This window comes from Macaca mulatta, chromosome 10 (assembly GCF_049350105.2).
Source record: "Macaca mulatta isolate MMU2019108-1 chromosome 10, T2T-MMU8v2.0, whole genome shotgun sequence".
In the NCBI taxonomy this organism is placed as follows: Eukaryota; Metazoa; Chordata; class Mammalia; order Primates; family Cercopithecidae; genus Macaca; species Macaca mulatta.
Window position 1 is genome coordinate 90666207 of NC_133415.1, and position 27816 is coordinate 90694022.

At 42.9% G+C, this 27816-nt stretch overlaps 1 protein-coding gene across 1 annotated transcript in view; it reads left to right on the forward strand.

Annotated features, from left to right (window-relative positions):
• The window catches only part of CTNNBL1 (catenin beta like 1), a 177131-nt gene that overhangs the window by 108405 nt on the left and 40910 nt on the right, over nucleotides 1-27816 (forward strand). The window lies entirely within an intron of this gene.

The following is a 27816-nucleotide window of genomic DNA, read 5'->3' on the forward strand; positions in this document are numbered from 1 at the left end:
AGGGTTCACTGGACGAGTCAGCCTAATGTAGGTGCATTAGGAGAAATAGGGAAATGTGAACTACTTTGAAAAATTCTGATGTGTTTGGGGGTAGAGAGGAAGAGTGCTACCTTTTTCTTAGTATTTTCTTATTTTTCATGAATGAAAACGAGACCCCAGGTGACTGATAGCCTTTGTTACACCAGTTCTCTGCTTGTTTGAATCCTGGTGGTTCCATTTCCTTCTGGACTGTTAATAAGTCTGTGTGTGAGGGTTTTGTTTTCTTCACTATCATTTGTAGCGAGGTGTCTCTCTGATGGAAGACCCTTTTGAAAAGAGTAATGAGGTGGCAACACATGTCACCTCCAGAGTGGTGCTTTCGTGTATTTCTGTACTAAAGTATGATTCAGCCAACATCAGGAATTGCTGAAATAAACTATTTATAGCCCAGATTCCCCTTTTTATGTTTCTCCTCCCTGATGGTGCACACTTCCAGCAAAATGCTGCCATGAATTGCGACGCTGTAACCAGAGTAGTTTCTGCTAGGCCAGTCTCTTCCTGCTGTTGTCTAGTGGCCTGCTGCAGCCCTCTCCCCAATAAATAGCCACAGTGCAATCTGGAAGGCCAGGGATTTATGAGCATTGACAGTTCTGCTGGAGCCTGGCAGACACTTGCACCAGGGAATTTACATGGTTGGATGGTTATTTTAAAGTGTGGGGAGCGGGTGGAGAGGAGTGGGGAGGTAGTGTGTTGAGAGAGGAGGAGAAGCTGAGCTGACTGGCTCATTTGGTTGTCTTCTCAGAAGCAATGTTCGTCCCATGGTTTAGGAGGCTTTTTTTTTGTCAGTGCTTGGTGGAATTGGCATGGGTATCTGCAGGATCTTTTGTATTCCTCACCCTCGTAGACAAAAGTTTGAGAACTCCCGCCTCTCTCTTTTCCAATTGACTTGGCTTAGTCTCTCCCAACTTGGAGTGGCTAAAGGGAAGGTAGTGTGACCTACCTTCAGTGGTTACCTTCAGTGATACCTTCTCTATCAAATCAACTCTCCAGAGACAACAGGAAATCTGGCTGGAGAAAGGAGGAACTGGCCTTGCAAATACTGTGGCCTAGAGACCTGAGAACAAGTAGAGACTTCAGTTTAACTCATTTTGACCAAACGCTAGCTATAAATATGTTAACCCCAAGCTAGATTTTCCCCGCTGAAAATTCAGCAAAATGAGTCCCTGGGAGAGGGATTGGAGGGGGTCTTGGAGATCTAGAAGATAAACTTTTCAGACAGTCACCATTCTTTAAAAGCCTGCCAGTTTCCTGGCCCGGCTGCACTATTGGCTATCATATTTAAAACTCACAACCTATGAAGTATTGGTGGCATCCTTATCTTTTTTTTTTTTTAGAGGAGATGAACTGAGACAGCAACCGAGCCGTGGGTTCTGCAGCTAACTAGCTGTGTGACTTTGGAACCTTGGCTTAACTTCCCTTTGCTACATTTTCCTTTCTGGTCTATAAGATGAGGGAAGTGGACTAGTGAACTAGAAGCTCTGATAGCCGCACCTTCAGATTCTCAGGAACAAGCCCTGGTTGTCAGGGTTGCCTGTGAGCCAGGACACTCCTCAGGGTTGATGCTGTGGCTGACCTGTGGGGTTCCACTGAGAGACCTGAGGCTGCATCTTGAGTGTGCTGGAAGAGAGTGTGAAGGAAAACAGACCTTAGCAGGCTCCTGCTCTGTTGGCATGGCACTGAGAAGAGGAGGAAGTGACAGATTCAGTGAGCAGCTACTTTTCTTCTGAAAAAATGTGCCCAGTGGCCTGCTGGCAACAGTACATTTGCTTTAGAGTACCCGCATTAGGAATGTGATAGCATTATGTTAGTGAGGGCAATGGCTTGGTAAGACATCTCCTAGATGGCATGTTTGGGCTGTAATGGCTGGGGAGGATGTGCTCTGCATCCTGAGTGGACCAGCACCCAGATAGCAGAAGTGAACCCCAAGAAGAAAGCATGGCCCTCCACTCCTGCCACCCCTGCTGGCTGCCACTCCTGCAAACCGACCTTCGGCCATGAATGGCCAAGTGAGAACGGAGGCAGAGCAGAGCAGTGCACACTGTGCAAGGTTTTTTTGTCCTATCCTCTGGGTAAGACTGTGCTCTTCATTGGCCTCTGTGTGCCAGCCCTTCTCACGTAAGTGGGCCAGATTTGTGTGCTGAGCTAGAGCACAGTGGTCCCAGAGCATCAGGAACACTGGTGGGTGTGCCCAGCTCATTCCTGTCCCCGGGCTTCCACCACGCTCTTCCCTCCATGTGCAGTGATTTTCTCCGACCTGTCTGCCTGGCTATCTTTTGGTTGTCCTTGATCTTTAGTTTTTCTTTTTTTCTTTTTTATTTTTGAGACAGAGTCTCACTCTGGTGCCCAGGCTGGAGTGCAATGATATGATCTCGGCTCACTGCAGCCTCTACCTCCCAGGTTCAACCGATTCTCCTGCCTCAGCCTCCTGATTAGCTGGGACTACAGGCGCCCACCACCATGCCCAGCTACTTTTTGTGTTTTTATTAGAGATGGGGTTTCACCCTGTTGGCCAGGCTGGTCTTGAACTCCTGACCTCAAGTGATCCGCCCGCCTTGGCCTCCCAAAGTGCTGGGATTAGATTATAGACATGAACCACTGGGCCCAGCCTGGTCCTTAGTTTTGATGTCACTTTCTCAGGGAAGCATGTCATGAACCCCTAGACTAGGACAGAATCTTCTGTTCAGTGGACTCTTGGTCTCAGGACTCTGCCTTCATAGCCCTTGAAATTATGGAACCAATGGCCTTGTCACCTCTAGATCCCATTGCCTGGTCCCATGGTGCTTGGCATGTGGTAGATGCACAGTAAATGTTTCTTGACTGTGTAATGAACAGCCATTTCCCTGAAAGGCTCATTGAGGACAAACATGGGTTTGGGGCTTTCCTCAGAAACTGACAAGGTTGAAGTCAATACAGTTGATTTCAGTTCAGATTGATGGTTGTCAGTCAGTCATACACATAGAGTGAATGGTGTTTCCCCAGCTTGTTTGGAAGCTAAAATGAGTGGGTTGCTAGCCCTAAGTTTTACTCTGTCACATTGGCTTGGAGATTATGGCAGAACCCCCACTTTAGAGCCACACCCTTAAGAGCTTTGCTATACACAGACTTTCCCTACAGGCAAGGCCACCCTATGACAGGCACCTAGGGGTAGCCCAGCTCCTAGGTGGAGCACTGAGGCCTGGGAAGCAGCTCGCCAGTCCAGAAGCTCTAGAGAGCTACCCCACACTCTTGCCTTTCTGTCTTGTGAAGCTTCAGGGGCTTGTCGCTGTTGTCCACAGGAGCACCAGGATGGCTAACTAGCAGAAAGGAGAGGTTTATTGATGATAGGAGTTTGTAAACTAGGAAGAGACAATCTGTGGCGTGTACCAGCGGTGCTCTGTCTTCAAAAAGCGAAAGGGCAGGTTGGGTTTTAGGCCTCACAAGGTCTGTATTAGACAACAGAGTCATACACGTTCAGCAGTTTTGGGGGGGAAGTTACACATACTATGAGAGGAGTCAAGTGCATACGCAATGGGTAAACATAGGTAACACATCCCGCGTTCACTCTGGGGCGGGGTTTTAGCATTAAAATGAGGTAGCATTTGGCTCTTTATGTCAAAAGGTGAACTGTAAGACACAAAGTGTGTGTACAGCCTCTCTGAGCTTGTTGAAGTCTGCAGTTGCTTATCAGAAAAGAATGTTTGCAGAGCCAATCCTCTGTCCAGTCAGAGTTCGGAGAGGTCTGATAATTTGCCTGATATTGGTAGGGAGTTTCACAAGAGGGTGTTTTTTTCTTGTAGCCATGGCAATTCAGGGAGTTACTCTGCCAGCTGAGCCCCAAACCCTCCACCTGTAGGTAACATTTATTTCCTTAACCTTAGAGTCCATCTTAGTTGAAAAAGGAGCATCTGTTTGGTCCCTCCAAAATATCACACATTCTGGTTTGCCTCTTGAAGTCCATCCTGGTCCAATCATAGCCCCTGTCACCTCCTAGGGCCTTCCCCTGACTCCCAAAGTCACAGTGCAGCCTGAGGTGGTACGGATGGATCTGCTGCTTATCAATTGGGCCATCTTGGGCAAGTTCCTAAGCTCCCTGGGCTGCACTTGTCCTATCTGTAAAATAATGAGGCTAGAATCTACCATGAAGGATGTTTGCAAGAGTCAGATGAGATGACATGTAGATGCTTAGCATAGGCCCCAGAATAAAGCAGGCACCGTAAGAGACCTTAAACTGTCTCTACCTCTGCCCACCCTGGCTTTAGTCACACATACCCATGGGGATGGCCAGGCAGAGAAAATGCCCACACCTCTACTGTGGGAGGACCAGGAGAGGGTAGGTCGGTTTTACTGGCCTGTGATCTAATTGCTCCATGATAACTGTGGGCAAGTGGGCAAATCCATTATTGATGGGAGTGTCAGGAGTCAAGCTATGCTAAGTAGTGAGTGACATATAAACAGCTGTGTTCCCAAACCAACAGAAGGGTTTGAGAGATGGGAGTTTCTAGATTAAGGTGACTCTAAAGAGGGGAGTAAAAGCAAAACTGCCCTTACAACCTAGAATGCTAGAATTTAGTTCCTCTTTTGTGATTTGGGATGGGGAAGGAAAAGAATTATTATAATTGAAATCCATTCAGGTTTGCATAATAAAACCTTCAGAAATAGATCAGGGCAGGCACTAAGCTTGGGGGATGGGTTGGAAAGAAATGATTTGCCCTTGGGTGCACTAGCACGATTGGCTGCCTCCTTGGTTTTAAAAGAATAGCACAGTATATATTGTCTCCTTGGTATTAACTGCTTCAGAATAGGAGGGAAAAAGAAAAGAGGTGGAAGAAGAAAAGAGGTGGGATCCAGAAATGGCATCTGACCTTTACTTCTTGTCTCTTTTTAAAATTCTTATTAAAATAAGTCCAGTTTTCCTCGTATTGCTTCATTAGGTATGTGAGTTATTGAGTTTGTAGCAGTTCTAGTTAATTGCACTGTTTTAACACAGTTCCCCTGGAGGCTGTTAAGAGCTTTAAGGGGGTGAGCTACTGAGCAGCGTGTAGGTGTGTGGTGTGCATGCTAGGTATATACACGCATTTTTACCTTTTCAGCAGTGACAGCAGTTGATAATAGGTCAGTGCTTTAAAGAATACTTTTCTGTCATCAGCAAAGAATTATAAGTGATTCCGGTGGACTCCACATGTCAGGTAGCATACAGCTGCCTTGTGTATCTTCCTAATAGCGAGGAAGTCGGGTCAGAGCTCCCACGCTGCCTCCTAGGATTAGAAGAAGGAAACGGCAAAACCTTTCCTGCAGTCAGAAAAGAAGGGAGTTTAGCCAACATAGACAAAATGAAACATTTTTAAAAGTCTCCGTGCTGGGCTGTAATGACATGGCATTGTTTGAGGCCAGCTTTTACTGGGGCTCCTGCTATGTTCAAAATATAACAGAGACCTAGTATGTGACAGGTCCAGTGGAGACAAGGAACAGAATACAGGGCTTGTCCTGGGGGAGACTAGACTGCTCTTCCTAGTATTCTATCTCCAGATCCTTTCCTCAGCCTGGCCCTTAGGCATTTGTTTTTGAATAGATTGGCAGTGTCTTCCCCCAGTTCCCTTTTTTTCCTTCCATGCATTCTCCTTGGGTGATCTCATCTACTCTTGCAGCTTTAACCTTTATTGACTCCCAGATCTTCAATCTAGTTCTCACTCCCAAACTCTGGTTGACACAGCTAATAATCAGCAGACAGCACCAGATATTCAAACTCAGCTTGTTCAAAACCATATACATTCCTTCACTGCCGTCATCTTTTCTGCTTAGTAAATGGCACCAGCCTCCTTCCCACCACCCTCTGTGGAAATCAACATGCCATGCATAACTCTAATATTCCCCATGTGTCATTGATCGTCAGCCCTATGAATTCACCTTAGAAAAACTCTTAACCAGTCCTTTACGTTGCCACTGTCTCTGCCCTCATCATCTCTCCTGAACTTCACTGCAATCTTAAGTCTGTCTGCTTTAGTCTCCCAATTCTCATGTCCTCTCAAAGTTACCACCCAGGTAGGAGAGACTCCCAGCCCTCAGCAAAGTTACAGTTTGAAGAAGGAGGAAAACAGACATGAGGAAAAAGCAATTTTATAGATATTTACCACAAAACTATATTACAATTACAAAGACATACTTGACAAGAATGTTTCATTGTTAGAGGGAACACAAGAACAGAAATGCCTACAGATGAAGGCACTTCTGGTGGGAGGGAGATTATGGTACAGACTGAAACAAAAAGCATTAGAATTTCAGCCAATATGTTCATTTGTTATTCCCTATATTCAGCATTTGTAGGAGTGTCTTTACACATCTGATCATGTTTGAGCCTTACAACGGCCCCTCACGCTTGGTGTTATTTCTCATTCTGAAGATGGGGTCATTGTGAGACTCACTGAAATCATGGCTTTAGGTCATACAGTGGGTAAGTGGCTAAATTGGGAGTCAGGCCCTTCCTCAGCTCCTGATCACAAATGTCACACTCATTTCACAAAGTCATTGCCATTATTATTTGTTGTCATGGGTCCAGACTAGCCTGCTCTTCTCTGAATTGCTGATAGTCCTTCTTGATCAGAAGACCTTGGTGCTTTGACAAGTCATCGTAGTGGTAGGGACTCTTACCGTTTCAAATTATAGAAGTTATCAGGGGCAGATGGCAAAATAACTTGATGAAATTGTTGTTTGGCATTTCTACCGCCTATCATAGTGCTTGGTGCATGGTAGGTGCTCAGTAAATATTGAGTGAATGAATAAATGAATTTATTTAACACCTTTGTATCATGTACTGGTTATAATCAACATGAGACACATGCTAGTCATTAAGAGCATTATGAAAGTCAGAGTGTTGTTAATGAGTTAACCAATTTATGGTTCTACCATAAGGCTGCTCAGCATCTGTCCTGTAGTAGTTTTCAATATATGTTTGTTTATTTGTTTATCTTTAAGATCAAAATTAACACCTACCTTCTTGGGTAAGAATTATTTGAAGTAACTGATGCAAATCTAACACAATGTTGGGGGTATCTTAGTCCATTTTGTGTTGCTATAACAGAATACCTGAGACTGCATAATGTATAAAAAAAGTAGTTCATTTGGCTCACAATTCTGGAAGCCGGGAAGTCCAAGATCAGGCAGCCCATCTGGTGAGGGCCTCATGCTGCATCAACTCATGGTGGAAGGCAAAAAGCGAAATGATTGTGTGCAGAGAGCAAGCACAAAAGACAGACTTGCTTTATAACAACCTTCTCGCGGTAAGTAATCTAGTCCAGCAAGAGCAAGACTTGCTTCATTCCCACCAGACTACGTTAATCCCTTTGTGAGGGTGGATCTCGCATAGCCAGATGCCTTGTAAAGGTCTCACCACCTCTCAACACCATTACATTGACAGTGAAATTTCACCATGAGTTTTGGTGGGGAATAACCACATCTAGACCATAACAGCTGGGTTGATAAATATTGGTTTAGATCATTTTAATACCAACTCCAGACATCACACTATAATAAATGTCCCATTAGTGGTTGAAGAAGCCCAGAGAAAGGAGTATCCTTAGGGATTCTGGGAAGGCTTAAGAGATGAGATAACATTTGAGTACTCTTCAAAGGATAAATAGTATTTAATTATTATGCCAGGGAAGGAATGGCAGAGGCAACAGTGGGCACTCGGCATGTATAGCTAGATGTGATATAGATGATGAAGAACATGGGCTTTGGATTAAAACAGGACTTAGGTTGGTGTCCTGGTTCTGTCATTTACCAGCTGTGTGACTTTGGGAAAGTTGCTTAACCTCTCTGAGCCTGCAATTTTTTTCTGTTGTAAAATTGAGTTACTCTTAGGATCTGTCTCATAAGGGTGACAAGTGAAGATTAAATGAAATAATACAGATCAAGTGCTTAGCATAGACCCTGTTTCATTAGTATTCGTGGCTGGAATGAGGATGAGTTTCCAGTTTGTATTCCTCCTCCTTCTATGTTGGTAATTTTAGAAGTACTTGCCAGAAGAAATTCTTTTCCTTCCTGAATCTGCCAGTCCTAGAGGCCGGCTGTAAACTTGCCAGTTCTATGTGGAATACAAGATAAAAACCTTCCCTGAGAGGATATACCATGGAATCTCAGGTCCCTATTTCTCCTCTGTCTAACCTATAAACAGAGGATTCAGAGGCTGCCCCCACTACCCGTGTGCCCATATTTGTATTCTTCAAGCTTGATAATCACAGAGTTGGTTATAGTGGTCAGAACAATAAGCCAGTGAAGAGTGAACAGTATTTAAGGATGGCATTAAGCCATGTACTAGCAGCAGTTTATGTTAAATAAGGATGAAAATGTCTTGCTGTTGTTTTTTGTTGCTATTTGAAAATCTTATAATTGAATAGTTTCTGGATCAATTCCTTTTCTTTACCTCCAGCTGCTTGTCTTATTCCTGACCTCAGATGACAAAATGTAGGGATGCTGAAATAAACAATGTGTTTGGATCTGGGGTTCCTTTCATCAGGCTTGAGGGGATGATTTTGAGTGGTGCACATCTGGTTTGTTAACTGGTTCAAGTCATATTAAGGATTTACCCACAGGTCTTTCCAAGTAGAGCACAGCATAGCTGTTTGCCATTGAAGAAGACAGTGAGACAGGATGAATTTGCCATTCTGGAAGCAACTGTTCTCTTTCGAGGGAGTGGGGAAAACTGATGAATGGTCACTTCCCATTTATTGGGCATCTGTCTACTAAGCCTCAGGGCTTTACAGGTGCACATAAGTACCTTTATGAATTAGGCATTTCTGTCTTCTTTTCACAGGTGAGTTTCAGAGAGTTTGTCAGTTACCAAAATACCATTTAGCACATTAGTGACAGAGCAAAATTTGAGCCTAGGTCTACTTCTAAAGCTTCTTCCAACACCAGGGTGGCTCCAGTGGTTTTCTGGTTGGTAATCCAGAGGCAGCACAGAGTCATAGAAGGCAGATTGCTTTTGTAGGCAGATAGGCCTGATTTCATACCCAGCTCTATCCGCAAGCTAGCTAGTGGCCTTGGGCAAGTTATGTCTTCTCTCTGGACCTTGAATTCCTCCTCAGTCAAATAAGCCTGATAAAACCTTTCTTAGAATGTTTTGTGACAAATAATGATCATGAGTGTCTGATGTAGTCTCTAGCAGGTCAGCATTCAATATGGTAATATTATTGCACATTTGCCTTCTTTCAAAAATAGAATGGGTCCCTACCTCTTCCAGTTTTCATGTTTACATGCGGGATATAAACCTCTTGCCTTTTGTGGGTATGAAGCCCAGCTGTGACCCAGGACTTTATATGTGGATAGACTGGGTCATAACAGGAGCTTCTTGGGAAACGGGACAGCCACTGTTTTGCGTGATGGCATATTACCCTGGACCCTCAGTTACCATCCTGGTTATGCTAGCCCTTTTCAAATTCATTATGTCTTCAAATAAACCAGACTCTTCTGTTTCAGTTTGAAGCTCCCATTTTAGACTGCCCTTGCAGAGGGTCTATTTCTATGGATAGATGCCCCAAAGGCAGGTCAGTGAGGCTTCATTCATTCTTATATTAAACAAACCACTAGTCCCTGCTTTGTGTCAGGCTTGGTGCTGTAGTTAGAAGGTAAACAGGCTCACACAGCCCAGCTAGGGAGACGTAGAAGCCTGCATTTCTGTTACGAGGTAAAAATGTAAGGTGAATGAGCTGACAGCTCAGCTAGGGAGACAGACACAGAAACCTGCATTTATGTTACAAGGTAAAGATGTAGAAGGAAGTATGAGGCACTGTGGGAGAGCACAGGAGGGGCTCCCCGTCCGACCTGGGTAGTGAGAGTGGGTGATTAGAAACAGCCCCACCCTAGGAATGTGGCCCCCTGAGCCAAACCTTTGGTAAAAGTTAGCCAGGTAAAGGAAAGTCAATGGAAAAAGCAGCATGTATTTAAAAAAAAAAAAAAAAAAAAAGTTGGGAGGGACAAACTGCAGTGAGCCTTAAACCTAGCTGACCATCAGAATCATCAGGAATCTCATTGAAATGCTGAGGACGTCCTCTCAGAGTTTCTGATTCCAGCGGTCTGCATAAAGTCAATGAATCTGTATTTTTACCAAGTTCCACAGGAGCATCCTCTGAGACCAGTCTGGTACCAGTCCTTGCTGAGGAGAGTATGGAGATTAGATAGTTGTAAGCAGAAGCCAGACCTGGAAGGACCTGTAGAGCTATTGCAAAGATTGACTTAGTTAATCTCTGGACAGTGTTGAGGACAGTACTGGTGCCCTAGTACCTAGTAAGTATTCATTAGGTGTTAGTAGTCATTGGTGTTAGGCTGGTTATTTTAACTATGCTATGCTGACAGAGGACTCTTCCAAAGTTTTACGGGTCATAGGTATAGTACTAATTTCAGTTATTTTGATAGTTTCAGCTAATTAGCCCAAATTCAGTTTTGATATTGAGGGCTTGGTTGGGGAGGATGAAGGAGAAACACTTATCACTCCTGTTTTTCTTTTGTGTTTTTCATTCTGCCTGGTAGAAACTTGGCTTTTTAGGGGCAGTATTACCAGAATTCTTACTTTAGAAGTAGAATTTTCCATTGATGCTCTGTTATTGTGTCAGTATAACTCTGTTAGTTTTCATTTATAATCTTGATTAAGTTTTATAGAAATAGTTTAGGGTATAGTATATCTCTTTTATAGATAAAACAAATGCCAGCAATGTAGAAACAAAAGTAGAGAAATAGCCAGACTCCTTTAGTTATTTCTCCAGCATTTGTAAGTGGTGCCAAAATGGGGAAGTAACTTAGGAACTAGGAAGTAATTAACTGTGGGATCTGGTTTATTAAAAGTGAACACTTAATCTTTACTGGGATATGCTTCCTAATGTTGCCATTTGGGGGCCTTTTTTGTTCTTTGTCCACTAATAGGCTTTTAAATATATTAGCTCATTTCACCTAATCCTCACAATAACCCTATAAGCTGTGTATTATTACCCATACTTTATAGATGAGAACACTGAGGCCCAGATAACTTGTCATTTTCTGAAGGTCACACAGCTAGTACCTGGCCTTCCTAGGAACTGTACCTGGGATTTTCCTGCAGCTTCCAAAAACTGAATCACAAGCAGTGCTGTTCTGTTTTTGGTTTGTTTTGGTTTTTTAAATCATAAATTAAGGTTGCTAACCTGTAGTGGGATAATTTAAACTGTTTGGTGTCTTTTCTCTTCAGTCTCTTAAGCTGTCAGTATTCTTGGCCCCAGTACTGCATAAATAACCTTCATCTCTCAATCCCAAACATTTTGCCCCGCCTCACTTTGTGTGCCTCTTCTTGGTCTTCAGACCTTAAGATGTGTCTTTGTACCCACTGTATCCACTCTACTCATGGTCTTCCATACCTGATGCCCAGCACTACTTAGCCTTCAGTTTCTGCTCCTAACCATTCCCTGCTTGGTTACCTTGCAAAGTTACGTGCCTTTAGGTAAACACTTCCCTTAGCATTCTGGCCTTTCTCCCTGTTGTCCCCCTCTTGAGAATGAGACATAAATATGTAGTTTCTACCTGACTTGTCAGTTATCACCTAAAGAACTTTGACAAAATACATGTCCCTCCTCCAACAATTCTGAGGACTGGGGCTCCAAGCATCTATATTTTTAAAAAGCTCCAGATCCTCCTATAAAAAGAGAATAATGAAAGAAAAAAAGGAGGTAGGGGCTCTGGATTCTGTTGCCCAGCGAGTGTTGAGAGCTACTGGCCAGAATTCTCACAGCACAAGCCTTAGTAAGCACCCCTTTTACTTTCTCTCTGTGCCACTGGAAGATTTTTGAATGGTGGGTCTTTGGGGAAGGCTTGTTCAACACAGCTTTATTGCTTTATCTGAGTATGAATAAAATAAACTCATGTAGAAAATTTTTAAATTGTGAAAAAAGATGAAGGGAAAGTAAAAATCACCCCCAATCCTACCAGCCAGAGTTAATTACTGAAAACATCATGGACGCCATCCATTCAAACACCATGTTAGAGACTGTGTGTGTGTGTGTGTGTGTGTGTGTAATTTTGTATAAAGGGATTCATGATGGATATACTGTTTTTACTTACTGCATCTTGGGCATTTTTTAGCAGGGGTGGGCCTTTTAATACAGTTAGGAACTAGACTGTATTTTTAGAAGGCAGGATATATTTCAGGTTAAATGATTAGGTTGTGGAGGTAATAGCAGTTTGGAAAGGTGAGCTGGGCTTAGATGGTGACATTGGCTCCTCTTTTTTTTTTTTTTTTCTGAGATGGAGTTTCACTGTCCTTCTCCAGGCTGGAGTACAATGGCGCCATCTCAGCTCACTGCAACCTCCGCCTCCTGGGTTCAAGTGATTCTCCTGCCTCAGCCTCCCAAGTACCTGGGATTACAGGCATGCGCCACCATGGCCCTGCTAATTTTTGTGTTTTTAGTAGGGACAGGGTTTCACCATGTCAGTCAGGCTGGTCTCAAACTCCTGACCTCAGGTGATCTGCCCCCCCTCGGCCTCCCAAAGTGCTGGGATTACAGGCATGAGCCACCATGCCTGGCCGACATTGGCTCTTCTAAGTGTTGTGAATGTGTTGGGACTTCAGGGTAGTAAGACAGTGAGCTGCAGACTGAAGGCTAATGCATCCAGGTTCATTTGGTTATAGCATAAGAAGGGGAAGTGAAGATGCCTTTCAAATGGAATTTTTTTTTTAATGTGTGAATACTTGAATGTGTTAGACATGTTGGCATCTAACAGAAGATATAATGTGGAAGGGAGTAAACTGAAAATAAACTTGTATACATTTCACTGCTCATAAAGAATACAATTACGTGTGTGAGATGTTTGTTAGTGTCTACCTTCCTGGACTCTTGTAATATTGGATGTGATTTTTATATGCAGCAGCCTGCAGGTTGCTGGGGAAATGCTCTGTGTATTTAATCATCTTGCAGTCTTACTTGTTTGTTTTTTTTATGATAAGAAAATGTTGTTGGCTTGCTTTTGTAGCCAGATTGATTTTGCTTGTGGGTGTCCAGATGCTGATGAGCTGTAATTAGCATAAGAAGGAGGTTGAAAAGATGTTGAACATTGTTTCCAGGTAGCCAAACAAAGGATCCCCAAACAGAAATTATTCTCAAGTATCAGGTTCAAGAGAAGCAGCCCTGTTGTCTTTTAGGAGCAGTCTATTAAAGGGTGTGTATGTTAGGCTGGGTAGGTCACCTCTGCGGATGGGGCTGTAGAAACTTGCTGGGAACTGGTCCTGGGGGTGATTTTCTGACGCTGAACATCTCTCTTTGTGAGAGTAGTAAATTTAAATCACGTGGGTAGTCTCGTAGAAAGTAGCCCTGGGCTGGGTTCAGAAGACTTGGGTTTGTGTTTCTGCCATGACTGTTGTGCTTGGGTTCTGTGACTTGAGTGTCGTTTGCTCTCTTAACCTCAGTTTCCTCACCTTTAAGATGGAGACAGTGTTTCACAGTATGTGAGAATTGGATAAGATAATACACGAGAAAGTGCTTTATATACTATAAAATTATGCACATGTATGACATGGTAGTGTTGTGGTGTGTATTACATTCATTGTTTTTCCCCTGTCTCTTCTACATTCCTTAAACTTTTTCTGAATAACACTTTTCTTCCTTGTCCCTGGCTCCAAAGTAGAAAGAAAAGTATGGTTAATTTGGTCCCTGTTAGCTGCAGGGTTATCATAAAATAAGTTAAGCATGTCATTTTGATAATCCCTTAAAAAAAAAAAGCCTACAACTTTCTTAAATGTATTGATTACTAATAAATCATATCTATGTTAAGTATGCCTGCTGGCTGGCAAACTTCTGGAATAACAATGTTTGCTAGCCTAGTTAACTGGGTGATTTTCCTGATGATGTGTCATCTGGTCTGAGGCTGCGGTAGATATTGATGATGGCAATAGTGTGATAGTGTCTTACATTACTGAGTATTTGCTGTGTTCCAGTGTATACGTGATGTCATTATCCCTAACATCAACTCCATGTGGGTTATCATTAGCCGGCTTTATTACTGAGAAAACAGCCCCAAAGAAGTTAAGTACTTTTTCAAATTGTGCAGACAGTTTAATGTCTGCTAGGACCCCCCAAAGCCTGTGTTCTTGATCCCGGGCTTCAGTCTCTCTAGACATCGGAGAACTAAGAATTTACATGAATTTTAATCACCAAGGCAACAATCCAGTACCTTTAGCTGTTTTAGAAATAAACTAGAAAGATTTTTAATTCTGGCATGCCAAGGCAGGAAACCTCTATGATTAGGATTTTTGTATTTGGTAATGTGGGATGTGAACTTTTTAAAATAACTTTATTCTTCTATTTTGAAATAATGAACCATGCTGTAATAAAGTTTTTAAAATATATTTCATACAACGTTAGATGTGTTTTTCTAAGCTACAAGCTTGGCATGAGTTTCAGTAGCAGTGTGGTGGGAAATACACAGCCTTTTAGAAAATGCAGACATGAGTTCAAATCCCAGCTCACACCAGCTGTGTAACCTTTGGCATGTTAATTACCTTCATTGATCCCAGATTCCTCATCTATAACAGTGCTTCTTAAAGTTTGTATCACAGACGAATCACCTGGAGATCTTGTTAAGATGCAGATTGTGCTTCAGTAGGTCTGGGGTGAGGCCTAAGGTGTATTTCTAACCAGCCCCCAGGTAACGCCAAGGCTGCTGCTCCTCTGACCACACTTTAAGTAGCAAGAATCTATAAAATGGGATATTAATATCTGCCTCACAAGTTTATTGTGGCATGTAGTAGATGCTTAACAAATGTAAGTCCTCTTCCCTTCTCCTCACATACCTGGGAGTCTCTTGGGGATGGCCTTTAAAAAGTGGATCTGGAAATATTTATTCCTAGCATGTCTTATCTTTGTCAAAAGTCCCAGGTGACAGAAAGCATTTGGCAAGTAATGAGCTCAGGATTAAGCTTTAAGATGAAAGAAGCCCACATCTGATTCAGAGGCTCATCTTAAGGAGTTAGCCCAGAACTGGAGTCATTTAGGAAGTATCTGTGCAAACCTTTGTAAGGTGGCTCAAAGGAAACCTCAACTGACTTCTTCCGTGAGTTCATCATTCTTCAGTTCTTTAGACAATACCTGTTGAACACTTAATGATTCCAGGCAAGGTTTAGATCCTGGGAGACACAGTGACCCACCTCAGACCCACCCTAGAGGCACTTACCTTTCTGTGGGGAGACAGCATGCAAATAATGATTACAATACATACATTAGAGGTTATGAAGTTGTCATTGGAAGCACCGAAGGAAGAAATGGACTTCCAGTCAACTTTGGGAGATCCTCCAGTCTCCCTGAGGAGATTAGAAAGATTCAAACTAGGTAGAAATTTCCCAAGTGGACAAGAAACAGAAGAGCTTTTAGGCCAGGGAATAGCATATACAAAGGCACAGAGAATGTGTTGGGACTCTGGGAAAGGCAAGTATTTCAGCTTTGCGCTCTTGGGGTTTGACCTAAAAGCTCAGTGAGCCAGACTGCTGTCTTTGTCCAGACTTAATAGGGGTAACCACGCAGGCAGAGTACCTGGACCAGGACAACCTTCTCCTAAATGGGTTGGATCATAATCCCGAAAGATACAATCCCAAATGCCATAATCCTGAATGTTGAAATCCCTGAACTCTAAAATCCTGAAAATCAGAATCACAGGAATCAGAAAAACTTCCAAAAGAGCAGCACCAGAGAAAATGAATGTGAATATATTTTCCGAGGAGAGCCATGTCCTAAAAGAAAAAAGTAGCAATTTATTGTGACACAAGACTTGAAAATATAGTTAATGATCGTGAAAGTCGACCACCTCTTATGGACTAGCTTTGTGTAATTGCCCATAATCTGTCTCTGTAATATACTTTTCATATGTCAAGTTTTCTTTCTGTTGTTTTTTTTTCCTTTTTTAGGCTCCCCCCACCACTATTTTAAATTGTTAGCCTTATTTCTTACAATTCACTTTGCTGTGTATTTCATCTTTGCATCATTTCCAATACTGCAGGTATAAATTGTGTAGGGACTTTTATAGAGTTCGAATTCATTTTATGCATTTTTTGCAAATTTGACTTGACGAAAGTACATTATCACAACATTGCCTTTGTGTATAAGCATTGTGTGTGTATGCAAAAACGTTGAAACTTCCTCCATAAATGAAGAGATGTCTTTTTGTGTATCTGCATTTGTTCAATGTAAAATTTCTCAAGATCTAGGCTCTTTGGGTGACTGCATATGTACAGTGGTGACCCAGCATCATTTTTGATTGATCTCATCAAGATTTAGGTTATTCATCACAGTATTTCAGATGACTGAAATTACAAAGCTGGGTGCACACCATCACCAACCCTAGTGATATGCACCTGTACATTTTCCCTTTTTCTTACCTACCTCATTATGAATAGGATTTGTCTGCTTATAACTGTCATACCCATACCACTGTCATTGGTATACCTGAGTGTTTATGCTTACAAAAATACGCATGTAATTATTGCCTATTTTATTGTGGAAAGTGGCCTATGAAGTATTCTGTCATGTTTTTATATATTTCTCAAACCCCTTTTTAAAATGTAAATAAGTATCTTTTAAAAATTTTGAAAGTATTTTTCCCAGAATTACATTTTTGAGATTTTAACATGCAGAATTATGACTGGATTCCCTCCTACACCAGCCTGAACAGACGCTTCTAGCCACAGTGTCATAGCTTTTGTATAAGCCTAAAATCTTCAGAAATGGAGAGTCAGGAAGGAATCATAGTCCGCATATTATTGTCTTCCTTGAGTATCATCTTTAAATCTACTAAATTCATTTTATCTTTTAAGATCTTTTGTAGATTCTTCTGTGTTGATCCTGGTTTTGGTTTCCTTAAGGCAAACATTTCCTTCTGTCTCTGCTTTGGAGTTCATTTAATGACATCAGTTAGGAATAACATAATAACATAAGTACCTCTTGAATTTAATCTCTTTGCAATTCATACCATCTCCAGTAACCCTGCTCCCCTTAGTTCCTCTCTCAAATAACGACAACCTTCTTCTATAACTGGCTTACTATTGGAATTCTTGCCCCTCTCCAGTCTATCCTGTGCTCCTTCCAGCGTCCCAGAAGACACAGATTCATATGGTTTGGCTCTGTGTCCCAATGCAAATCTCATCTCAAATTGTAATTCCCACGTATCCAGAAAGGGACTTGGTGGAAGGTGATTGGATCTTGGGGCCGGTTTCCCCCAATCTCTTCTCGTGATAATGAGGGAGTTCCCACGAAATCCAATGGTTTAAAAGTGGCAGTTTCCCCCACGTGCTTTCTCTGTCTCTCCTGCCACCTTGTGAAGAAGGTGCTTGCTTCCGCTTCACCTTCTGCCATGATTGTAAGTTTCCTGAGGCCTCCCCAGCCAGGCAGAACTGTCAGTCAATTAAACCTCCTTTCTTTGTAATTTGCCCAGTCTTAGGTAATATCTTTATAGTAGTGTGAACGGGAACTCGTACACAAATGAACTGCCTCTGGTGGCTGTAAAGTATGAATAAGATCCCGTGATTCTGCTGCTTAATCCTTTCAGGGCTTCTTAATACAGGTCTAGGATAAAATCTAGATTTTTGCATGACAGAAGACCTGCCCCTTTGGCCTTCTCTTGTCGGTACCCGCTTGCTCATCCCCTGCCCTGTTTCCACCTAGTCTAAACTAGGGAAGCCCCTCCTGGTGTTACTCTTTTCTCTCCTCCACGTCTTGACATTGGATGCATCCCCTCACTGAGATGCTCTTTTACCCACGTCTCTGTAAGACTGATTACTTATTCTTTGAAATCTCGCTCATTCTACTTCCTCCTTGAAGCCTCTCCTGATTTTCCATTTCTGTTCTGAGACTGCTGCCTTTCTTCTGCTCCCGGCAGCATCCATTTTGTACAGTGGTGGTTGGCTTGCTTGTTTCCACTCAGTTGTGAGCTCCGCTAGGCAAGGACTATGCCTTACGCGTGGGGGAACCCCTTTTGTCCTTTCTATCCCTTTAAGTATACTTAAAAGGAAAAAATAAACCTTTTTATTAGGGAAAATTTCAGAAATATACAAAGGTAGGGAAAATTATATATTGAATCCTTATGTACCCATCACTCAGCTTCAGTGAGTAATAACATTTTGCCAGTCTTGTTTGTTCCCGTCCCCTCTTTTTTTCCTGTAATACTTTAAGGCAACCTTAGACATCATGTAATTTTACCTTATGTGGAATTTTTAATTTATACAATCAATGGCTGATATGAGCAAAAGCCTTGGATTTAGGCATTTTCCTAGCTGGAATATATATGTTAGCAATAGAATCTATTGATAGTTCAGCTGTATACCATTAGATGCCGTAAATAACTTAGATCAGGGTTTCTCACCCTTGGCACTATTGACACTTTGAACCAGATAATTTCTTGTTGTAGGGGGCTCTCCTTCACACTGTAGAGTGTTCAGCAGCCTCCCTGGCCTCTTGCCACAGCTGGATGTCAGTAGCAACCCCCAGTCAGTCATCACAAACACACACATAAAAATTGCAGAATATCTTAAACACTGGAATCCTCCTAACCCTCCCCTGCACAACCCCCCACTGAGGACCACCGTCATAGAGAAAGGGAAGAATTTTATAGCTGTTGAGATCTTCCAGATCTCAGGACTGTTCAAGAGATAGTTGGGGAACTGAGTCCCAGAAAGGAAGTGTGCCTTTCTGATTATTACTATGCTTATTAATATTATGCTAGAGAATCAAATCTGTGTTTTCTGCTTCCTGTGCCAGCGTGTGTCTTACTCTACCACATGTGGTTTCTCGGGGCTACCAGGGTGATATCAGAGGCTGCCTAGGAGCAGGAAGAATTCCCTTGGCCCTGGTGTGGGTCTTCCCTGAACAGAGAAGACGACATGGCCAGGCTGAGGGGAGTTATGGAATACTGCTGCCAGCAAGGATGCACTGCTGCTGATTTGCAACCGTGTCCAGCATCTGCCGAGGCTGCCCATCATTCCCTTTTACCAAATATTTATGATGAAGCGGGCCGGGGAGCTCTTTCCTTGGGAATGCATCTTGGATTCCATAGTGGTAGACAAGTAGAATTTGTTTCACAGAAATTACTTTGAAGTTAGTTTTTGCCAGAAACCATCTGTTTTATATAAAGCAAAGGGACATTGGAGTTTCAGTTTATAGCTTTGTTCAAAATGGACTCTCTGCTTATTTCTCACAACTCATTCTGCTAAGCAGCGCCCTGGAAAGTTGGGTGCTAGTAAATTTAGTTTGCCACTAGGAAGGCAGATTTAGGGTGGTAGAGAGACAGCTGGCTCATGAAGTGAGATCAAAGACTCTCTGGCTCTCAGTATCTCTGAAAACTTGGGGAAGGTGCATAACCTCTGGGCCGTATTTTTTCACATCTGTACAATGGGGAGAATAATTCAGTCCAGGGGTGGTCGTGAATATTAAGTGAGAAAGAGTATATGAAGCACCCAGCATGTGAATCCAGCACACAATACTAATAAATGGTTTTTTGCTCCTCAGAAAGACCTGTCTGGAAAGGCACACAGATTTTGTAGGCCCTTAGTTCTTTATTTGTACAATTCTAAAATGGTTGCACTCGGTGTATAGAAAGATTAACTTTGGAGAAAATGATGATGGCAACAAAGTACTTAATATATTTACCAATATATATTGTTGATTGTACCCGGTTAATAAAATAGCATGGACTCATTCTTCACAAATGCAGTATGTTCTTTAGGATTAACTGGGTTGTTTTATCTCCTCTCTGTGATGAGTCTGATCCCTGTTGGAATGTAGTCCTGAAGCATTTTCACTACAGAGATGACTGCCTGTTTTTCCAGTGGTCTCTGAGCGTGAAAGATTATAGGATGGTTTCATTTGTTAGTCTGAGACTAGAAAAGAAAGAGCTATGTTAGTGCAGCACTGAAATTCCTCCTGTCCTCTAACTGCCGCCTGACTGGCTGAAGGAAGAAGGGTCGGGAAGTCAGACTTCAAGAAAATGAACATAAGGCCGCCTTGGGTCTGCAGCAAGCTTTTCTGGTTTCTGTGGAAGTCAGCTGAAGCCCTGGAGCCTGGAGGGAGTGTGAGTGTGTGTGGAGCTCAACAGTTGGTGAGGCTGCAGCAGCTTCAAGGAGGACTTTGCTGCTTAATGTGGGAAGAATAGGAGGAGGAGGGAGCGGCTGTTTGAAGAGCAGAAAGGCAGGACTGTCGAGTAAGATGAAAGCAGTGAAGAGGTAGGTTTAGATCATTCCTGGAAGGCCCTGGAAACAGGCCCCCTCCCCCACCAACTGAATTTCTGTCTAAAGCAGGCATCCAGGGAGGATTTTCAGAGGAGTGTGAACACCTTCTTCGCATTGGGACTGTGGTGTTCGGCTCTCCTGCACCAGGGTAGGTTGATGCTTGGACAGTGGGGAAATGGAAGAACAAAGACATTGCTGATGAGGGAGAATGTGGGGAAGTTCCCAGCTGAGCCTTCATGCTCAGCCTTGGGTGTGTGACTCTAGGCCCTGGCATGCTGTCCAGGGCTAGTGGAGAAGACAATGAGCAAACCACTGAAAAGGGCTCTACAAAAGACCAAAGTCTCATTTTAAGATCTAAAGATGTTTTATGTGTTTAGTTGGATGGGGTAGAGAGAGGAGTGGTAACTATATAATATACTTTTCAAATCCTGAAAGAGCTTCCAGGGCACAGAGTCAGTTTAAATTACTTTAGATGAGCTATTGCTAAAAGTGATGCGCTGCAGGAAACGAAAGTGAACCAGCCGCGCTGACGTACAGCTGTTTTCATTAGAGGACTCGGGCCGAAGCTCAGAAGCCAGCCGCATAGCACTTCTTCAGCATACTGCCAGGTGTAGGTGCTGCTAAGGTGAGTAAATATGGAATACGAAGATAAAATAAAGGTACTGAAACTCCAGGCATTTATTACTATTTCTTCCATTACAAGGATGTGAGTTAATAAGAAAAAACTGTCGCTGCTTCCAGCCAGGTTCTTTGGAGTCCATGTGTAATAATGGGAAAGAGTTCTAAGGAGACCCTGGAGAGTGAGGCGAAAAGAAGGGAATGCACCTCTTCACCAATGGTTACGTTTGGCACTAGGACTTTCCCCACTGGATTGTGCAGCTGCTTCCAAAAATGAGTGTGACTGTGCACTCAACTTTGCTTGGGGTAAGCCCCTGAATTCTCAGGGCTCTCAGTCTCTCTTTTGGCCCTACTTAGGACTTCCTAGAAAAGAACCTACTAGGGTAGTGTATCAGGAGTTGCAACTGATTGTTAGTAACAGAGACTAGAAATAACAATGATTTAAACAAAATAGATCACATAAAGGTTTATTTCTCTCTTGGGCAAAACAAGTCCAGAGGTCAGCAGGACTGGAATGGCAGCTTCGTGGTGTCATTGGGAGCCCAGGTTCCTACTGTCACTCTATTCTGCCATTTTTATCACGGGGCCAGGGATGTTTGTGTGCTTTTTAATGTGCCCCAAGCACCTGTAAAAGTGCCTGGCTTCTATTTTCAAGATTGCCTTGTGGTCCCAGATGGCCACTAGAGCTCCAGTTATTACGTCTATATTCCAAACAGCAGGAAAGCAAAACGGAGAGAAGGAAGGGCAGAAGGACACATGTCCCCTCCGGGAAGTCCCAAATACCAGTTCAACCCGAATCTCTGACCTGACATTAATCACCTGGTCATAACCAACTATAAGGGAAGTTGTAATGGTTGTGTGCTTTTTAAGCTGGTCACAGTATCCCTCCAAATAAAATGGGTACTATGACTAAGAAATAAGAGAAGGGCTGGGTGTGGTGGCTTATGCCTGTAATCCCAGCACTTTTAGAGGCTGAGGTGGGCAGATCACCTGAGGTCAGGAGTTTGAGATTAGCCTGGTCAACATGGTGAAACCCCATCCCTACTAAAAATACAAAAATTAGTCAGGCATGGTGGCAGGCACCTGTAATCCCAGCTACGAGGGAGGCTGAGATAGGAGAATCGCTTGAACCTGGGAGGTGGAAGTTGTAGTGAGCTGAGATCGCATCACTGTACTCCAGCCTGGGCAGCAGAGTGAGACTCCGTCTCAAAAAATAAAAATAAGAAATAAATAAAAAGAGAAACTGAGGCCGGGCGTGGCGGCTCATGCCTATAATCCCAGCACTTTGGGAGGCCAAGGTGGGTGAATCACTTGAGGTCAGGAGTTCAAGACAAGCCTGCCCAACATGGTGAAACCCCGTCCCTACTAAAAATACAAAATTAGCTTGGCATGGTGGCGGGCGCCTGTAATCTCAGCTGCTTGGGAGGCTGAGGCAGGAGAATTGCTTGAACCCAGGAAGTGGAGATTGCAGCCGAGATCGTGCCATTGCACTCCAGTCTGGGTGACAAGAGTAAAACTCCATCTAAAAAAAAAAAAAAAAGAAATAAGAGAATGGATATTAGGCAACTGGCAGTCTCAGCCAGTCTGATTGCTGCCCTTTGGTGTATAGAGTGTCTCTCTTGAGCAGAGTTTAGACAGACCTTCTCTGAGTTCCTCCAGTCACTGGTGTCCAGCTCATTCTTCATGGCACTCCCCAGTTAGCATTTTTCCTCAGTCCACACTGCTGCCACTGTAGCGATGGGGTTGGTTTCACTGACAAAGCCCATTGTAGGAGCCATAGAAAATGAGATAGGAAACTACAGGCTGGAGTCTCCTTTTCCACAGGAGGTGGCTGTGTACACACATCGCAAGCACTTAAGACTTCGTGGACCTCTCCTTCAACCCATCTGAGATACAGGCCTTCCCTAATATATGAACGCTTGACCTAGGAAACTTCATGCCTTCCGCCCAAGCTCTGAAAGGTGATGTCAGATGCCACATCATTCCGGTCTGTTCACTCTGCATTCATAGAGAGAAGTAATGTAGCACAGAGAAGCATTTCCTGAGCATACATACTCACTTCTTGCTGCAAGGCACGTGTTCCCACAGATACGGCGCTGTAAATTAGTTAAGGTAACACTTAAACACTTTTAAAATCCATAATGCACTGGAATATTCTGAAAGAAGAGAATGGAATCCCACGGGAACAGTGAAAACAAGTGAGTTAACCAAAGGCAACACCTATCATATTGCCTTGCACCCAGTAGGTGCTTAGGCAATGCTTGTGGAGCCTCATCACAACTGAAAGATGAGACTACTGAGTTAATTTTGGCAATATTTCACATTAAATGGGTTTCAGTGGACCTATTTCAATGGAAAAGGCATTCAAAATTTCAAACAACAGACATAAAAACTGCTTTCTGGAAAAATAGCCTTTGGGTATCTCATCATTCATATTCCAAGTGCACACTTTTTCTTGCCTCCTTCTCAACATTTTCTTAAGATAATTTTCAAACATACGGAAAAGTTGGATGAGCTATACAGCAAATACTCATGTACCTGCCACCCAGATTCTACAATTAACATTTTGCTGTATTTGCCTCACCACATATTTATCCATGTCTTTCTCTGTCATCCATCCATGTTTTTTTTTTATGTAGAAAGTAAGTTTCAGACAGCATTACGCTTCATCCTTAGACACTTTAGCATGCATATAAATTAACTGAGTTTCATATGTATAATACGCATTTTTAAATAAAAGTAAAATGCACAGATCTTGAGTACACCATTTGAGTGATGACAAATACAAACTATGTCAAGATACAGAACATTCCTACCGCCCCAGAGCATTCTCTCATGCCCCTTCCTGGGCAGATCCCTCCCCATGCCTCGCAGAGGTAAGCACCGTTCTGAGTTTTTACCATAGATTAGGTTAGCCTCCTCTAGAACCTCCTATCAATTAATTCATACAGTGTATGTTCTTTTTGGGTTAGGCTTTCACTCAGCATACCATTTTTGAGATTCACCATAGGTTGTTATATCCATTGGTAATTTGTTCCTTTTTACTGCTGGGTAGTATTCCAGTGTGTGGATTTATTTTTCCATTCTTCCTATTGACAGGCCATTATGAACAGAACTGCTATAAACATTTTTTGTACAAGTTTTATTGTGGTAATATGTTTTCATGATCTCTTGGGTAAATATCTAGGAGTGGAATTGCCAAGTCATTGGGTAGCTATTCACATTTCTTTTGATAACTAAGATCTTATAATTGAACTGAGAAAGGACCTTATAAATCATCCAGACCACCTCATTTTATAGACAAAGATGTTGAGACCCAGCGAACAGGTAGAGAAGAGACCTGTTCAAAGTTACAGAGAAGATTTTTCTCAAAGTATGGACTAGAAACCCTTGTCTCCTAACTCTAGTGTTCTCTATAGCAGACTTCCCTTCTTCCCCTGAGAAAGAAGGAAATCCGGATTCTTTCCAGAAGATCATTAACTATTTCCATTGTTGCTTGGGGAGAATTAACTGTTAGATATACCCGGGTGCAGGAGATTGTGCTTGATGCCTGTGCTTCTGTAGTGTCTGGATCTGACCCTGCTTCTCCTCCAGTGTACATCCCTGCAGCTGTTCCTTCCAGGATGGTCTTTGTAGAACACAGACCTGGTCATGCAGCTTATCTCCATCATCCATCCTACAGGGCCTGTGGGAGAAAGTCCAGACTCTGTAGTTGAGTGTGCAGGCCTCCTGCTTCTCTTGCCTCACCTTCCATCTTATTGCCCACCCCCTGCAGCCCACCCCATGCCATGTTCCTTCATACCTCCGGGCCTCTAAGCTTATTATGTTTGGTCTGGAATGCGTTTCCCACTTTGTTTCCCTGATAAATTCCGTACTCTTTATTCAGGATTTGGTTCATCCAGACCCTCTCAGAGAGCCAGTTACTCCCTTTTTATACATATGTACCTCTTCAAGCTAACTTACCATGGTGGTTTGTTATGATATCACATTCAGCATTAGTTGAACTCATAGCACAGGACTAGACCCTGAAGGTACAGATACGACTGAGACGTGGGCCTGGCCTTTGAGGAGTTCACCGTCTATTGAGATTCCTGTAACAGGGTAGTTTCAGTACAACACGATAAGCACTCACATGTGTTGCAGAGAATGAGAGCTCATCTTCTCACATCCTTCCAAGCATTAGGTGTTTTGAAAGCTTCACCACACGAAACTATCCCATGACTTTACTTTCATTACTAGTGAGGTTGGTGCTTTTTTTTTTTTTTAATATGCCTATTGGGTATATTTTAACTCTTGAGGAAAACAATCAAGTTGTATTATGGTGAAGCTCACTAGGTCACTTCCTAGCTGTGAGACCCTGGAAGGCAAATTTCTTTTCCCAACTCAGTCTCTAGTTCCTTGTCTACAAAATGGGAAGACTAATAAAATGTGTTTCATAGGATTGTTGTGAGAATTAAATGAGATAACATGTGTAAAGCACACACAGGCATATAGTAGGTTTGCAATAGATGTGGCCTCTTGAAGTTCCCAGCCCCTAGCCCAGTGCCTGCCACTTATGCAATATTCAGTGTTTGTGAAGAATAGGAATATATGTACACTGTGTATGTGTTAAAAGGGGCTATATATAGATGCTCACACAGATCCATCTGTCTTGAGAAGGGTGTTTGATTTGACTTACATCAATATTCAGCCAGAGTGGCTGAGCACACACGCGTGACTCTTCTTAGGTTGCCACATCCCCTGCTAGGCAGATGTCCATTATAATGAAATGTAAGAAGGGAAAAAAATAATAATAAAGGCAGAGGAGTGTAATGTTATGGCTTGATTTGACAGGGCCTCCTGCTACTTCAGCTGCCAGTGCCAGACATGGAACAGATTAATCTGTATTCCAACACACCACTGCTGAAGTCAAGATCGATCTAATTAGGGTATTTTAAACATCCTGTTTGCATCTAGAGTCTTATCAGAAACCAGGACGTCTGTCCTTCTGAGGGGCAGGGGGCAGGTGTGTGGCAAGGTTCGGCAATAAAACAGGCACAGGCTGTAATTTTGGAAGTGAGAGAAGAACACTGCTGTTTGATTTCCTTAAAACAAAAGAGCCAATGGCCTTAGATGTTCTATGGAAACAAAGGCAGCTCTGCAGCATGGCCTTGGTTTTTAAGGTGGCCCTGCGAGGTCTTGCCAAGATGTGGGCCTGATGGTTAGAGTGCAGGGACCCTTTGCATCCTAAGAATAGAACTCTGGCTGACCCATGTGTGTCTGTCTTAAGCATTTGGGCTGTGGAAGGCAGGCGCAGGCTCTGAAGTTGGGTGGGCAGAGCGACCAACCAGGCTGGGCCAGTAGGTAAATGCCAGGCCATCAGGATGATGGTGAGGGTCTGCTTTTCATAGTCCAACGTTCATATTTGTCTGTGATCTGCACCCCATCTTTCCAACCTCATTACTTTTCATCCTTCCTTCCCTCCTGCAACATTGATCTCTTTCCAGTTCTTTGTCCATATCCTGTGCTTTATAATTTAATTCTTTACTTCGTGTTGGTCTATCTGCTTGGAATATCCTTGCTGTCATTTCCCCTCTTCCCTGTACCTGTCCTTCAAGTCTTAACTCTGATGCTACCTTTCCTACCATTCTTAGCTCCTCTGGCTGGGAGAGCATTTTCTCCATCATTAGTCTCTGCCCCTGTCATTTTCTATCATGTAATTTTTTGTATTTATTTAAGAGACAGGATCTTGCTGTGTCACCCAGGCTGGAGAGCAGTAGTGCGATCATGGCTCACTGCAGCCTTGATCTCCTGGGCTCACGTGATCCTCCCACTTTAGCCCCCCAAGTAGTTGGGACCACAGGAGTGTACCACCATGCCCAGCTAATTTTGAGAGACAGAGTTTCACTGTGTTGCCCAGGCTGGTCTCAAACTCCTAGCCTGAAGCAATCTAACCAGCCTTGACCTCCCAAAGTGCTGGGATTACAAGCATGAGCCCAATTGTAATTTTATTTTTTTAAAAAATTTTAACAGCTTTATTGAGATTGACATATGAAAAATTTATATATTTAAGGTATACCGCTTTTTGTTTTGATATATGAATAGTATATATTATAAAACGATGACCACAATCAAACAAATTAACATATCCATCATCTCGCATAGCATTTTCTGTCATGAGTCTTAACACACTGTAGGGTTCTTATACCTATTTCGTGAGTAAATGAGTGAGTCTGTGCCAAAGATTCCTAAAAGCCTCCTCCTGTGACCCAGCTCCACTTGCTAGGGCCTCCTCCTCCTTTCTGGTGAACAGAGCCTTCCCCTGCCCCGCCATGTTAAAGCTTCAACAGAGGTTCCAGCAGGACCCCTCTAGAATCTGGAGGCACCTCTCTTGGCACAGAGGTTGAGAAAGTCAGATTTAGGGATTGTTACTGTGCACCTTGTCACTTTTTTCCTTCTATTCTCCCACTCCCACCCTGGGAGACTTGTTAGTGTACATAGGACTCATGCTCCTCAATGTACCAGGGGGTTATGTCCCAAAAAACCCATTGTGAGTTGAAAATATGGTAAGTCAGATATGCATTTAACACACATAACCTGCCAAACATCTTAGCTCAGCCTCACCTACCTTAAACATGCACAAAACCCTTACGTTAGCCTACAGCTGGGCAAAATCATTTAACACAAAACCTATTTTTTTTAAAGTGTTGAATATATCACATAATTTATTGAATATTATACTGAAGTGAAAAAATGGTTGTACTTGATGTACAGTTTCTACTGAATGCATATTGCATTTGCAGCATCGTAAAGACAAAAAATAAGTCAAGCCATCATGAATCAGGAACCATCTGTATTCCATTTATCGCTGACTCCAAAAATGTGGCCCAGTTCTAGGCTCCAAAAACTAAGTGTTCCCGTAGAACCCCAAATCCTGGTTTCTGTCCACCAACTTTACCACTGAAAACGTGAAGCTG